The 13,004-nt window shown below is 41.8% G+C and overlaps 1 pseudogene; it reads right to left on the reverse strand.

Moving 5' to 3' along the window:
* Window positions 1-10,863: 10,863 nt before the first annotated feature.
* LOC100764436 lies at window positions 10,864-12,518 on the reverse strand (annotated as a pseudogene).
* Between the last annotated feature and the right edge of the window lie 486 nt (window positions 12,519-13,004).

Consider the following 13,004-nt stretch of genomic DNA (forward strand, 5'->3'; position numbering starts at 1 on the left):
GTCATAGGAACAGCAGAGTGAAATGGCTATCCTAAAAAGCAACTTACAGATTCAATGCAATCCATATAAAAATTCCAACACAGTTCTTCACAGATCTTGAAAGGACACTTCTCAGCTTCATATGGAAATAACAAAACAAACGAACAAAAAAACAGGATGGCTAAAACATTCCCAAGCAATAAAGGAATTTCTGGAGGTATCACTCTCCATGAATTTAAACTGTATTGCAGGTGGATCCTGTTTTTGAATATAGAGTAACAAAAACAGCATTGCTTTGACACAAAAACAGGATTATTGAACAATGGAATTGAATTGTAGACTCCCACATATATCATTAAACCTATGGACACCTGAGTTTTGATAATGAAGTCAGAATTACACACTGGAAAAAAGACAGTACCTTCAATAAATGGTGCTGTTCAAACTAGATGGGTGTATGTAGGGGAATACAAATTGACCATACCTACCACTCTGCACAAAACTCAAGTCTAAGTGGACCAAAGGGCTCAACATAAAACCAGATACACTGAAAGTAATAGAAGAGAAAGTTCGGAATAGCCTTGAACTCATTGGCACAGGAAAGACCTTCTAACAGAACATCTTTAGCACAGGCACTAAGATCAACAGCTAATAAATGGGACCTCATGAACCAGAGAAGATTCTGTAAGGCAAAGGACTCTGTCATTCAGAAAAAAGACGCAGCCTACAGAGTGGGAAAAGATTTTCACCAACTCCACATCTGATAGAGGACTAATATACAAAATATATAAAGAACCTGGAAAACTCAATATCAAGAAAAACAAATGACCCAAATAAAAATTGGATATAGATCTAAGTAGAAATTTCTCAATAGAGGAAACTCACATATCTGAGAACCACTTAAAGAAATGTTCAACATGCTTAGCCATCAGGGAACTGCAAATCAAAATTCCATTGAGATTCCATCTTACAACTGTTCGAATGGCTAATATCAACTACACAAATGACAGCTTATGCTGGAGATGATGTGGAGTAAGGGAAACACCTCACTTTGCTGTCAGCTGGGCAAACTTGTATAGCTACTGTGAAAATCTACTTGGTGGTTCCTCAGCAAGATGGGAATCAATCTACCCCCAAATCCAGGCGTAGCATTCTTGGGCACATACCAAAATGATGCTTCCATCATACCACAGAGATATTTTCTCAACCATGGTCATTGCTGCTCTATTCATATTAGCCAGAAATTGGAAACAACCTCGAAGGCCCTCAACAGAAGAACAGATAAAGAAAATGTGCTACATTTACACCATAGAGCATTAGTCAACCCTTTCTTTAAAAATGACATCATGATCTTGCAGGTAAATGGATGGGACTATTACAAAAATAAAACAAAACCAATCATCCAGAGTGAGGTATCCCAGACCCAGAAAGACATATATGGGATACATTCCATTACATGTGGATATTAGCAATGAAGTCAATGATAAATGAGCTACAGTCCATAGAACCAGTGAGAATAGGTATAGGGTAAGTGAGTAAGGGATACAGATAGATCCCATTAGGAGAGGAAAACAGAATAGGGTGCGGTAGGGACTGGAAACAGAGGATCAAGTGGGGATGTGGAGTGGTAAAGGAGACAATGAAGGAAATATGGGAAGAAACTGCTAAAATTTCAGGGTCACTTGAGGGGTAGTATGGAAACCTAAAACAGTAGGAGCTTCTCAATTGATATGTACATGTATGAAGGCTATCTAGATGAAACCACCAAATGATGGGGGAAACAGACCCCCAATTTCTCATCTCCATACCAAATGAAGCTCCAAGTATTGAGATTGGGTTTCATCAAATTGAATTATTGGCCAAAGTCCCTGAACAACAGAGGCTGCTGCCAAGACTTTAATTTGCTCGCCACAAACTGACAGTCAGGTCCCTTTGCTGAAGATGGCACCTATACAACTCATTGAAAATAGAGAAGTTGAGCTGATGCCTACATACATCCTTTACCCTTATGTTCTTGTGGTTTTTTGTACTCTGTAAGCTACCAAAAGAGACATGTAAACACCAGGACCTCCACAAACTCTTGGATGGTGTCCTGCCAGCAAGATATGCTTGAGCAATTGTGACACAAACGTGTGGGAATAACCAACCAATATCTCATTGGACTTAAGGCTCCTCCACAAGATAGAACCCATACCTGACACTGCTGGATGATCAAGAACTCTGTTTCTATAGACCAGGGACCTAGAATAAAATGAAACACTAGCTACTTTTCCAAAGTGGGTGAGAAAAAAAAACCTTAGCAATATATTGACTCCTAATGAAATTTTGCAATACTCATCAGTGCCTTGTTCAAGCATCATCAGAGACACTTGCTCCTGCAGCAGATGGGAACAAATACAGAGAAACACAGCCAGACATTACTCAGAGAGTGAAAGTCCTTGGAATACTTGGCTATAAATGGATGTCTTCATAAAATCACTCCCTTGAGTCTCAGTGAACCTTATGGAAGATGTGGCAGAGAGAGCGTAAGAGCCAAAGTGAATGCAGGACAGCAAGAAAACAAGGCACACTGAACCAACTTGATCAAAGCTCATATGAATGCACAGTGATTGAATCAGCAAGCACAGGGCCGTAGGTCTGCACCAGGTCCTCTGCGTATGTATTATGATGTCCAGTTTGGTGTTTCTATAGGTTTCGTGAGTATGAGAACCCTTGGTTACCTGTTTATTTTCCTTTCCTTTCCTTTCCTTTCCTTTCCTTTCCTTTCCTTTCCTTTCCTTTCCTTTCCTTTCCTTTCCTTCTTTCTTTCTTTCTTTCTTTCTTTCTTTCTTTCTTTTTCCCTACCTCCCATCCCCCTCTCTCTTTCTCTTCCTCTCTCTCATCTTCAAGACCTGGTTTCTCTGTGTAGCTTTGGACCCTATTATGGGACTCACTGTGTAGACCAGGCTGTCTTGCAACTCACAGAGTTGGCTGTGATTAAAGGCATGTGCCACCACTGCCCAGAGGGTCTCTTTTTCTTGTGCCTTTTCTTGGGCTCTTCTTGTTCTGTTTGTCTGTCTTGCCCAACTCCAATGCACTATGTTTGGTTTTATCTTATTAAAGTGTATTTTATTGTATTTTATCACTACCCCTTAGATGCCTGTTTTTTTTTCTAGTGAGATAAAGAAACTAAGTGGTACCAGATAGGAGGGGAGTTAGGGAGGAACTTGGAGGAACAGAGGGAGAAAAAAAACATAATCAAGATATGTTATATAACACTATACGATGTGAGAGAAAATATCTTTTCAATAAAGGAAAAAAAGAATACTTTTTATAATAATTTTTTACAGTTTTTGACTGCAAAAATAAAAGAATATATAAGGACCAAGTAGCCAAGGGAATACGGGTTAAGTGATGTATGCCATTGGTCAAATGGTCCTTTATTGTCATCTGACACTCATGATTCAAGAAGAAGAAACCTCTAGGTTCAAATTTAAAACCACATTGTACTGTCTAGTAATGGAAGCACCACATATGAAGCCATGGAGAAATATTGGAGACATACATGATCTTTCTCTGTGGCCCAACTTGATGTCCCACTTATGGGTGGACTTTTTGCTTTTTTTTTAAATAAAATTATTTTTGAATTTTTTCCTTGAGAATTTTGTGCATATATAAATTATATTCAGATTGCTCTATACCATCTATCCTTTCTAGTCTCCCTCCCAATACTACCAAACCCCTCCTCCATGTCGTTCTCTTTCACACATTGATTTTTTATGGAGAACCCAAGAGTAACCCAAATCTCTTGTATGATTATGAGTTTGAAACTACCTATTGGGATTGAAGTCGTGAGTGGAAGGTGAAGGTGGGCAAGGCTCAACGGATTCACAATTGAAGATAATGACTGTACATCCCTCAGAATCCACCAGTGGCTAATTTTTTCAGTAAGGGAGGGCAAGGATGAATGAGTCCCTGCCTGGCCCATGGTTGACTATTGAGAGGCTTAGTCATGCTTTGACTTATTGCATATATTCACTACTATTGTGAAGTCATATCTGCATCGGCTGTAATGTGCCGAAATGACAGTCTTTCATAACCCTTCTTTTCTTTCATCTTTTACATTCCTTTTGCTCCTTTCTCTGTTATGACCCATGATTGTTCAGCCCTAAATAAGACATTAATTTCATGCAACCATCACTTATCAAGCACTTTGAGCACTTATGCATATCTTCATTCAGCACTGCTGTTTACTGGGAAAAAAAAAAAAACAGCCTCTCTGATTGAGTGCTGGGGTAGCATTTCTCTATGGATATTAGCATAGTTACTTAGAAGGGAGCTTGTCACCATGACAGTTTACATAAACAGCAGTAGTAAGTTCTCCCCTAGGTCTGAAGACTTCTCAGCCATGATTTCTGACCAGATTGAGAGTACCAGGTACGGATTCCCTTTTGTGGAATGGGCCTCAAATCCAATCATAGATACATTGATTACCTGCTCTTAACAGCCATGCCACTAATTGTGCAAGTGGTCACATTTTGCCTGGCAGATTGGTATTGTAGCTCATGGGTTTCATGTGTGGGTAAGAATGTTGATGCTGTTACTCTGACAGCATCCTGCATTGCACATTCCACTCCTATGAAAGCTAACCGGCATGAAGATAGTTTCTAGCACCATTCCAGCTAAATTTCTCTTCTTTTTGCCACCTAGTTGAGCTTTGTCTTCAGCAGCAGGGTCTGAGAAACTAGTTATGGTGGCCCAACAAAAAGAGTGGCAAGAACCTGGATTGTTTTGGAGAATTCTGGGGACAACCTGACCAAAAATGCATATGCAAGTATCTCCCATCTGGCACTGAGATATTTTGGTTTCGTTTTGTTTTGTTTTGTTCTGTTTTGTTTTGTTTTGTTTTGTATTGCTTGACTTTCAGAAGCAGCAATGTGTAGACATACAGGATGTCTACCTTCTAAATCACTCTTGCAACTAACATGCTTTGAATTGGATTATAAAGCAGTAGGTTTCCATATGTCTTTGTAATGTATCCTTAGCTTCAGTTAACCTTTAGGTTAAACTTACCTCACTCATTTTTCTACCCATCTCTGCTTACACTTTCCCTCATGGGTGGAATTTTTTGTTTTATTTATTTTATTTATTTATTTAGCAGAGAGGGGGATATTGTTGGGCATGCATGTACCCTGCACATATGAGGAGTTAGAGGACAATGACTGGATGTTGGTTCTCTCCTTCCACCATGTGGATCATGAAGATCAAACTCAGGTAGTTGGACTTGGCAGCAAGCACCTTTACTTTTTTCTCTTTTCCTCTTTCTTTCTTCTTTCTTTCTTCCTTTCTTTCTTTCTTTTTTCCCCTGAGACAGGGTTTCTCTGTGGCTTTGGAGGCTGTCCTGGAACTCGGTCTTGTAGATCAGGTTGGTCTCAAACTCACAGAGATCTGCCTGCCCCTGCCTCCCTAGTGCTTTGCCCTTGTCTTACTATCTTTTTTCTTTCATTTTTATTTGAATTAGAAACAAGATTGCTTTACATGTCAATTCCAGTTCCCACTCCCCCCTCCTCCCTTACAACACCCCCCCCCCAACTAACACCCTACTTATCACATATCCTTTCTGATCCCCAGGGAGGGTGAGGCCTTCCATAGGGAGGTCATAAGAGTCTTTCATATACTTTGGGATAGGGCCTAGGTCCACCCCCATGTGTCTTGTCTCAGAGAGTATCCCTTTATGTGGATTGGGCTCCACACCTATGTTAGGGATAAGTACTGAACTTCTACAGGAGGTCCTGTAGATTTCCGAGGTTTCCTCACTGAAACCCATGATCCTGGGGTCTGAATCAGTCCCATGCTGGTATCTCAACTATCACTCTGGGGACCAAGAGCTCCCTAATGTTCAGGTCAGCTGTTTCTGTGGGTTTCACCAGCTTGGTCTGGACCCCTTTGTCCATCACTCATTGTACTCTGTAACTGGATTCCAGTTCAGTTCAGTGATTAGTTGTGGGAGTCGGCTTCTACTTCCACCAGTTGCTGGATGCGGGCTATCTGGTGGCATATAATCAATGTCATTATAAAGGGAGGGCATTTAATGTAGCCTCTCCTCTGTTGCTTAGATTTTTAGCTGGTGTCATCTGTGTAGATCTCCAGACATTTCCCTAGTGCCTGATTTCTATGTAAACCAAAAATTTCTCCTTCTATTATGGCATCTCCATTCTTGTTACCTTCTATTTTACCCCTGACTCAAACTTTCTGCTCCCTCGTGTCCTCTGCATCCCTTCTCTTCTCCCCTTCTCATTCTCCTAGCTCCCTCCCCCCTATTCCAGTGCTCTCAATTTTCTCATGGGATCATGACTCTTTCCCCTTCTCCAGGGGACAATGTTTGTCACATTTATGGTCCTCCTTGTTTACTAGTTTCTCTGGCATTGTGGATTGCAGGTTCGTAATCCTTTACTCTCTGTATAAAATCCACGTATGAGTGAGTACATACCATGTTTGTCTTTTTTTTTTAATTGGGTTACCTCGCTCAGAACGGTTTCTTCTAGTTCCAACCATTTTCCTGCAAATTTCAAGATTCCATTATTTTTTTCTGCTGAGTAGTACTCCATTGTGTAAATGTACCACATTTTCTCTATCCATTCTTTGGTTGAGGGGCATCTAGGCTGCTTCCGGTTTCCGGCTATTACAAACAGTGCTGCTATGAACATCGTTGGACAGATGTCCTTGTTGTATGAATGTGCTTCTTTTGGGTATATGCCTTAGAGTGGAATTGCTGGATCTTGTGGGAATACTGATCCCCATTTTCTTGAGGAGTCGCTATACTGATTTCTAAAGTGGCTGTGCAAGTTGGCACTCCCACCAGCAGTGGAGAATGTCCCCCTTTCTCCACATCCTCTCCAGCATGAACTGTCATTGGTGATTTTGATTTTGGCCATTCTGACAGGAGTAAGACTGTATCTCAGAGTTGTTTTGATTTGCATTTCCCTGAAGGCTAAGGATGTTTAACACTTTCTTAGATGTCTTTCAGCCATTTTAGATTCCTCTATTGAGAACTGTGTATTTAGTCCTGTACTCAATTTTAATTGGACTGTTTGGTGTTTTGGAGACTAGCTTCTTGAGTTCTATGATCCAATAGGCTTCATCCCAGGGATGCAAGGATGGTTCAACACAAGAAAATCCATCAATGTAATCCATTATATAAACAGACTGAGGGAAAATAAAGACATGATCATCTCACTATATGCCAATGAAGCCTTTGACAAAATCTAACACCCCTTCATGATAAAGGTCTTGGAGAAATCAGGGATAACAGGAACATACCTCAGCATAATAAAAGCAATATACAGTAAGCCGACAGCCAACATCAAATTAAATGGAGAGAAACTCAATGCAATTCCTCTAAAATCAGGGACAAGACAAGGCTGTCCACTCTCTCCATACCTCTTCAATATTGTCCTTGAAGTTCTAGCTAGAGCAATAAGACAACAAAAGGAGATCAAGGGAATACAAATCGGAAAGGAAGAAGTCAAACTCTCATTATTTGCAGATGATATGATAATCTACATAAGTGACCCGAAAAACACTACTAGGGAACTCCTACAGCTGATAAACACCTTCAGCAAAGTGAGAGGATACAAGATTAACTCAAAAAAACTGTAGCCCTACTATAGACCGATGACACATTGGTGGAGAAAGTAATCAGAGAAACATCACCCTTTACAATTGCCACAAACAACATAAAATACCTTGGGTTAACACTACCCAAAAAAGTGAAAGACCCAGGATAGCCAAAACAACCCTGTACAATAGAGGAACTTCTGGAGGCATCACCATGCCTGACTTCAAGCTCTATTACAGAGATATAATCCTGAAATCGTCTTCATATTGGCACAAAAATAGATAGGTAGACCAATGAAATAGAGTTGAAAACCCTGATATTAACCCACACACCTAGGAACACCTGATTTTTGACAAACAATCCAAATTCATATGCTGGAACAAAGAGAACATCTTCAAGCAAATGGTGCTGGCATAACTGGATGCCGACATGTAGAAGACTACCAGATAGGCTCAAGCCTTTCACCCTGCACAAAACTTAAGTCAAAATGGATCAAAGACCTCAACATAAACCCAGCCACACTGGTTATGAACCTATTAGAAGATAAAGTGGGAAATACCCTTGAATTAATTGGTATAGGAAAGCGCTTCCTGAACCTAACACCAGTAGCACAGACACTGAGATGAACACTTTATAAATGGGACCTCCTGAAACTGTGAAGCTTCTGTAAGGCAATGGGTGGAATTTTTATATTAGTGATTGTGTAAAGTAACGGGCTTATGAAACACTAAATACATTCAAAGCATTTCTGGGAACACATTAAGGAAGAAAGACCCAACATAAAAGTCAGTGAATAAAGATAAAAAAACAAAGAGGTGGCACTTGGGTGGGGTAAAAGGCCCATGGTGCCAGGATAATCCAAAACTGATACTGACACTGTTGGGATCAAAGATCCTAATAACATCTACTCTAGTGGAATCTTCACTCTTCTCACAGAGTATTTCTATAAACTACCAGTGGAAATAAAAAGGCAGTCCCAAATCTAAGAAAACCTACGTAGATGCAACCAAAATCAGATTTATAAGAAGCAGAGATGACAAAGAGCAAGAAAGAAAGTGAGTGAAACATTCTTATTACCTCTGCAAACTATCATACAGATAGAGAATTAACAAGTTTAGATTGGCAAGTTAGAGGCAACATGTCCTAGAGCAAAGAAAAGGTTCAAAGCAATTTTGAAAATGGATGCAAACTAAAAGAATGTCAAGTTTTTCATGCTTTTTAAACTCTCAATCCTTTATTCTTACCTGCTTCTGGGAAGCAGGGTCTAAAACTACGCTTGTATTTATGCGAGGAAGCGTCATTCAATACGCTGTAGTTTTTCTTTTTCTTTTTTTTTTCAACTTAAAAGCCAACGTTTTAATAGATACATTATGACAAAAAAAAAAACCAAAGTCCTTGTGCTAGAATAACATACAAATGAAGTTTCAAAAGAAACCCTGAATCAGTCTTAGCCAAGATTCTAGCTCCCCATCACCTTCTACGCACTGGGCATAAATGCCATTGTCATGTGTGGCTCATCATCATAGCTTCTTAACCGTTTACTGAAGTGTAAGTGTGTGTGTGTGTGTGTGTGTGTGTGTGTGTGTGTGTGTGTGTGTGTGTGTGTGTGTTGAGGAAAATGAGTACTATGGCCAGGTGTGCTGGCGGACTTCTAATTCCAGCACTTGGGAGGCAGAGGCAGGTGGATCTCTGGGATCATGGCCATCCAGCATTACAACACTGATTCTGATTTTATTTTTGTTTTGTTCATCATAACATGGTCTGATTTCGAAGGATGGCCTAGAACTCATGATCTTCGTCTCTACCACTTGACTGCTGAGATTCCAGGTGTGCACTGCCACACTCATTTACCTGGCGTGGGGACTACATTCCAAGTTCCCGATTCTCCATCTTCATTCTCTTGCTTTGAAGAATCAAGCTGGGCAGTGACACACACCTATTATCCCAGCTCTACAGAGGCCTGGGGGGAAAAGCCTGTCTCAAGAAAACAGTTCTAACATAGGCAGTAGAAATGGGCCAGTTCACTGCATTCAGGAGTGTTATGAAAAAAGAGCAACCTGTGTCCTGAGCCACAGCAATGATTCATAATCCACCTCCAAAGCTTAGAAAGCCATGTCAGTTTCTTACTTAGTAATTTGGGGCACTGTCAACAATTTTTCCTCAAGAAATGAACTGTCTTTTTTCCTTTACCCTCATCCTTGACAACAGCTTCTCAGGAGCTCCATCAGTATTTAGCTTGGTTCATATCCAGTGATGGCAAGGACATGTCACTCAATACTACTCACCAGTGACAACAGAGCAGTGTGGACACACATTTGTAACTGGTTGGTGTGCCACCTGCCACTTCCCCACACTACAATCAGTCCCACAAATTCTTTACTGTCATCCAAATCTCTCTACACCATGACTCTAGTTACCTACAAATGTCCTACTCTACTTAGCAGTGTGACAGTAGGCCCAGTGGTGGCTGCTATGCAGTACAGAGTGACAGCACCATAGAGCAGGCATGCTGGGCCTGTCCACAGCTTCCTGGTGAGACCTTAGATGCTCAGCAGTGACCTTCCCTGCACACACTGTGAGCATTCAGACTAAGAAACCCATGAGCATCTGCACAAGCCTGGGCTCTGGCTTACGGTCTGAGGTCACTCAAGGCATCCAGGAGTACTTTCATGAGTGACTTCAGTCCCAGAGTTCCCAGCAGGTGACAAGTTCTGGGATGAGAACGAAGGTCTGTCTACCTCACACATTTCTCTGTTTGACACAGTCATGAACAGGAGTCACACGTGGGTGAGCACCCTTCATCACTATAGCATTTTTTGTTGTTGCGGTGCTGGGCACTGAACCCAGGACTTCACACATGCTAGGCAACCATTCACAACTGAGCTAAACCCCTCACCTTATCCCACAGTGACCCATTGTCATTTGGAACACTGCAAGTCATGCACATGAAACTGTGCTGTGGTCCCCAGGATATGAGGGTACTTCTTCCCTTCAATCCTGGCTAGAGGAGGGGACCATGAGTATTGAATACTACTCAGAAGACAGCCTTCATCTTTTCTACTGCAAGGACCCTCCTTCCTTTCTATTCCATTTTCCACGTCCCCATCCTCCTATGATGGCATATACTTAACCAAAAAGAAATAATTAACTGTAATAATAAAAGGTAACTAGTGACACAAATTCACCAAACCCATCTTTTGCTAAATGTGGCTAGGTTGGGAATATTTAATTTGAATTTTTGAAAAATTAGTATCTTGATTTAGTCAGGTTTCGGCATTACTGGAGATCAGAAAACTGTTGTACACAAAACGATCAGGGAAAATCAAAGTTTCCTTGGGCTTCTTCAGAGTAGCCGCAGGAATGGCTAAGAGATGCCAAATAAAGTGTCATCACTCAAACTTGATGCCTTGAGCCAGAGGAAGGTCCGTGTGGTGGTTGATGGTACATGTAGATCTTCGCATGTACTGCTTCCAGGCATCGCTGCCAGATTCCCTGCCACCGCCACTGTGCTTCTCTCGTCCAAATGCACCGCCAATCTCAGCCCCGCTGGTAGGAATATTGACGTTCACAATGCCACAGTTGAACCTTTGGGTCCAATCCATCTGAAGATTGTGCCCAAATCCTTGGTAAAACTACTACTTGAAAGTCCTTGTTTCACTTCATTTTTTCCATGCAAAAACCTCTTGTTCATTCTTGAATTTGAAGATGTAGAGAATTGGGGCAAAAGTCTCCTCATGCACAATGGGTGCATCAATGGGCAAGACCAGTCACAATGATGGGGTCTACATAATTGCCAGGATGATCCATAACCTTGCCCCCATAGACCACTGTGCCTCCTTGTTTCTTTATTTCTTGCATGGCTCTAACAAGCATGCTCACTGCCTGTTTGGTTTGGAGTGGTCCATAGAGAATATTCCGGTCCCAGGGGTTGCCAACACGGATCTGCGAGTAGGCACCTCTCAGTCTTTGTACAACCTCCTCATGGATACTTTCGTGCAAAAACAGTCGCCTCCCAGAGGGACACCTTTGTCCAGCTGTTCCCACGGCAGCAAACAGAGCTGATGGCAGAACCAGGCTGAGGTCTGCATCCTCGAAAGCTATAATGGCATTGTTTCCTCCAAGCTCTAACAAGCTTTTCCCAAACCTCTCCTGCACCATCAGGGCCACCTGTTTCCCCACCTGAGTGCTCCCAGTGAAGGACAGCAGGTTCACACGTGTATCTTTGGCCATTGCTGTGCCAATATCTGCTCCACCACAAGTCATGGAACAAATGGCACCAGGCAGATCATTGTCCTCCAAAACCTTGGCTAGGACCTTTGTGACAGCTATAGTAACGAGAGAAGTTGTTGGGGCTCCTTTCCAGATGCAGACATTTCCTGTGATCAGCGCTATGGCGTTGTTCCATCCAAACACAGCCACTGGGAAATTGAAGGCAGTGATGATTCCCACCAGGCCTAACGGGTTCCACTGCTTGATGAGAGCATGGGCCAGGTCTTTCAGAAGGCAAGAGGGGTCCCACGATCATCCTCGACAAGCCAGCAGCGTAATCACAAATGTCCACGAACTCCTGAACTTCTCCTATTCCTTCCACTAAGATCTTCCCCATCTCCAAAGACACCAGTTTTCCCAGTACTTGGATCTTCTCCCGCAAGGCCAGGCCAATTTTTCTTACTATTTCTCCTCGCTTTGGGGCAGGGATCTCTGCCCACATTTTCCAAGCTTCCTTGGCTTCCTTTACAGTTTCTTCATAGTCTTCCATACTGGCCTATAGGATCCTTGCTATTGGCTCATCGTTAGCAGGACAATAGGACGTAATTACCTGTCCCCCGCCGGGCCAGTTTCCATTATACATGCCCACGTTCTCTTCGCAGAGCCCCAGCTCTTGCAGCCAAGCATAGTCGGGATGATGGATCAGCAGAGTGGACATGAGGGCGGTAGGCCTGCACGGAGAGCGGGAATGCCTGATGCTCTTCACAGTATGCTCACACAGAGGCTACGCTGTAGTTTTTCAAGAAAACTGACAGTATATTTCAGTATGGTAGCACAAAAAAAGTGAAGATGATGGATATGTTAACTGACTTCCTTTAATCATTCCACATTGTATCAAAAATCACATTTCTGCCCATATATGCAGTACACTTTGTAGTCATATATTACTTATGATTTATTATAGCATGCCTGAAGATTCAGAAATGAAAGCCATAGAAGACAGGTACACACCTTTATTCCCAGCAGCCAGAAGCTAGGAAGTGGTGGTATGCACCTAATCCTAGGACTTAGGTTATAACAATTTTGAGTTGTTGAATGTAAGCAATACTAAAACAAGGAAAGATCATAAACAGGTAACAAATCTACTATGTGAAAATGGGGCTGAAATACGAGTTATTGACTTCACAAATAGTGAACCTCTGACAAGCACTGCATCAGT

This window comes from Cricetulus griseus, unplaced genomic scaffold, assembly GCF_003668045.3.
Source record: "Cricetulus griseus strain 17A/GY unplaced genomic scaffold, alternate assembly CriGri-PICRH-1.0 unplaced_scaffold_162, whole genome shotgun sequence".
Lineage (NCBI taxonomy): Eukaryota > Metazoa > Chordata > Mammalia > Rodentia > Cricetidae > Cricetulus > Cricetulus griseus.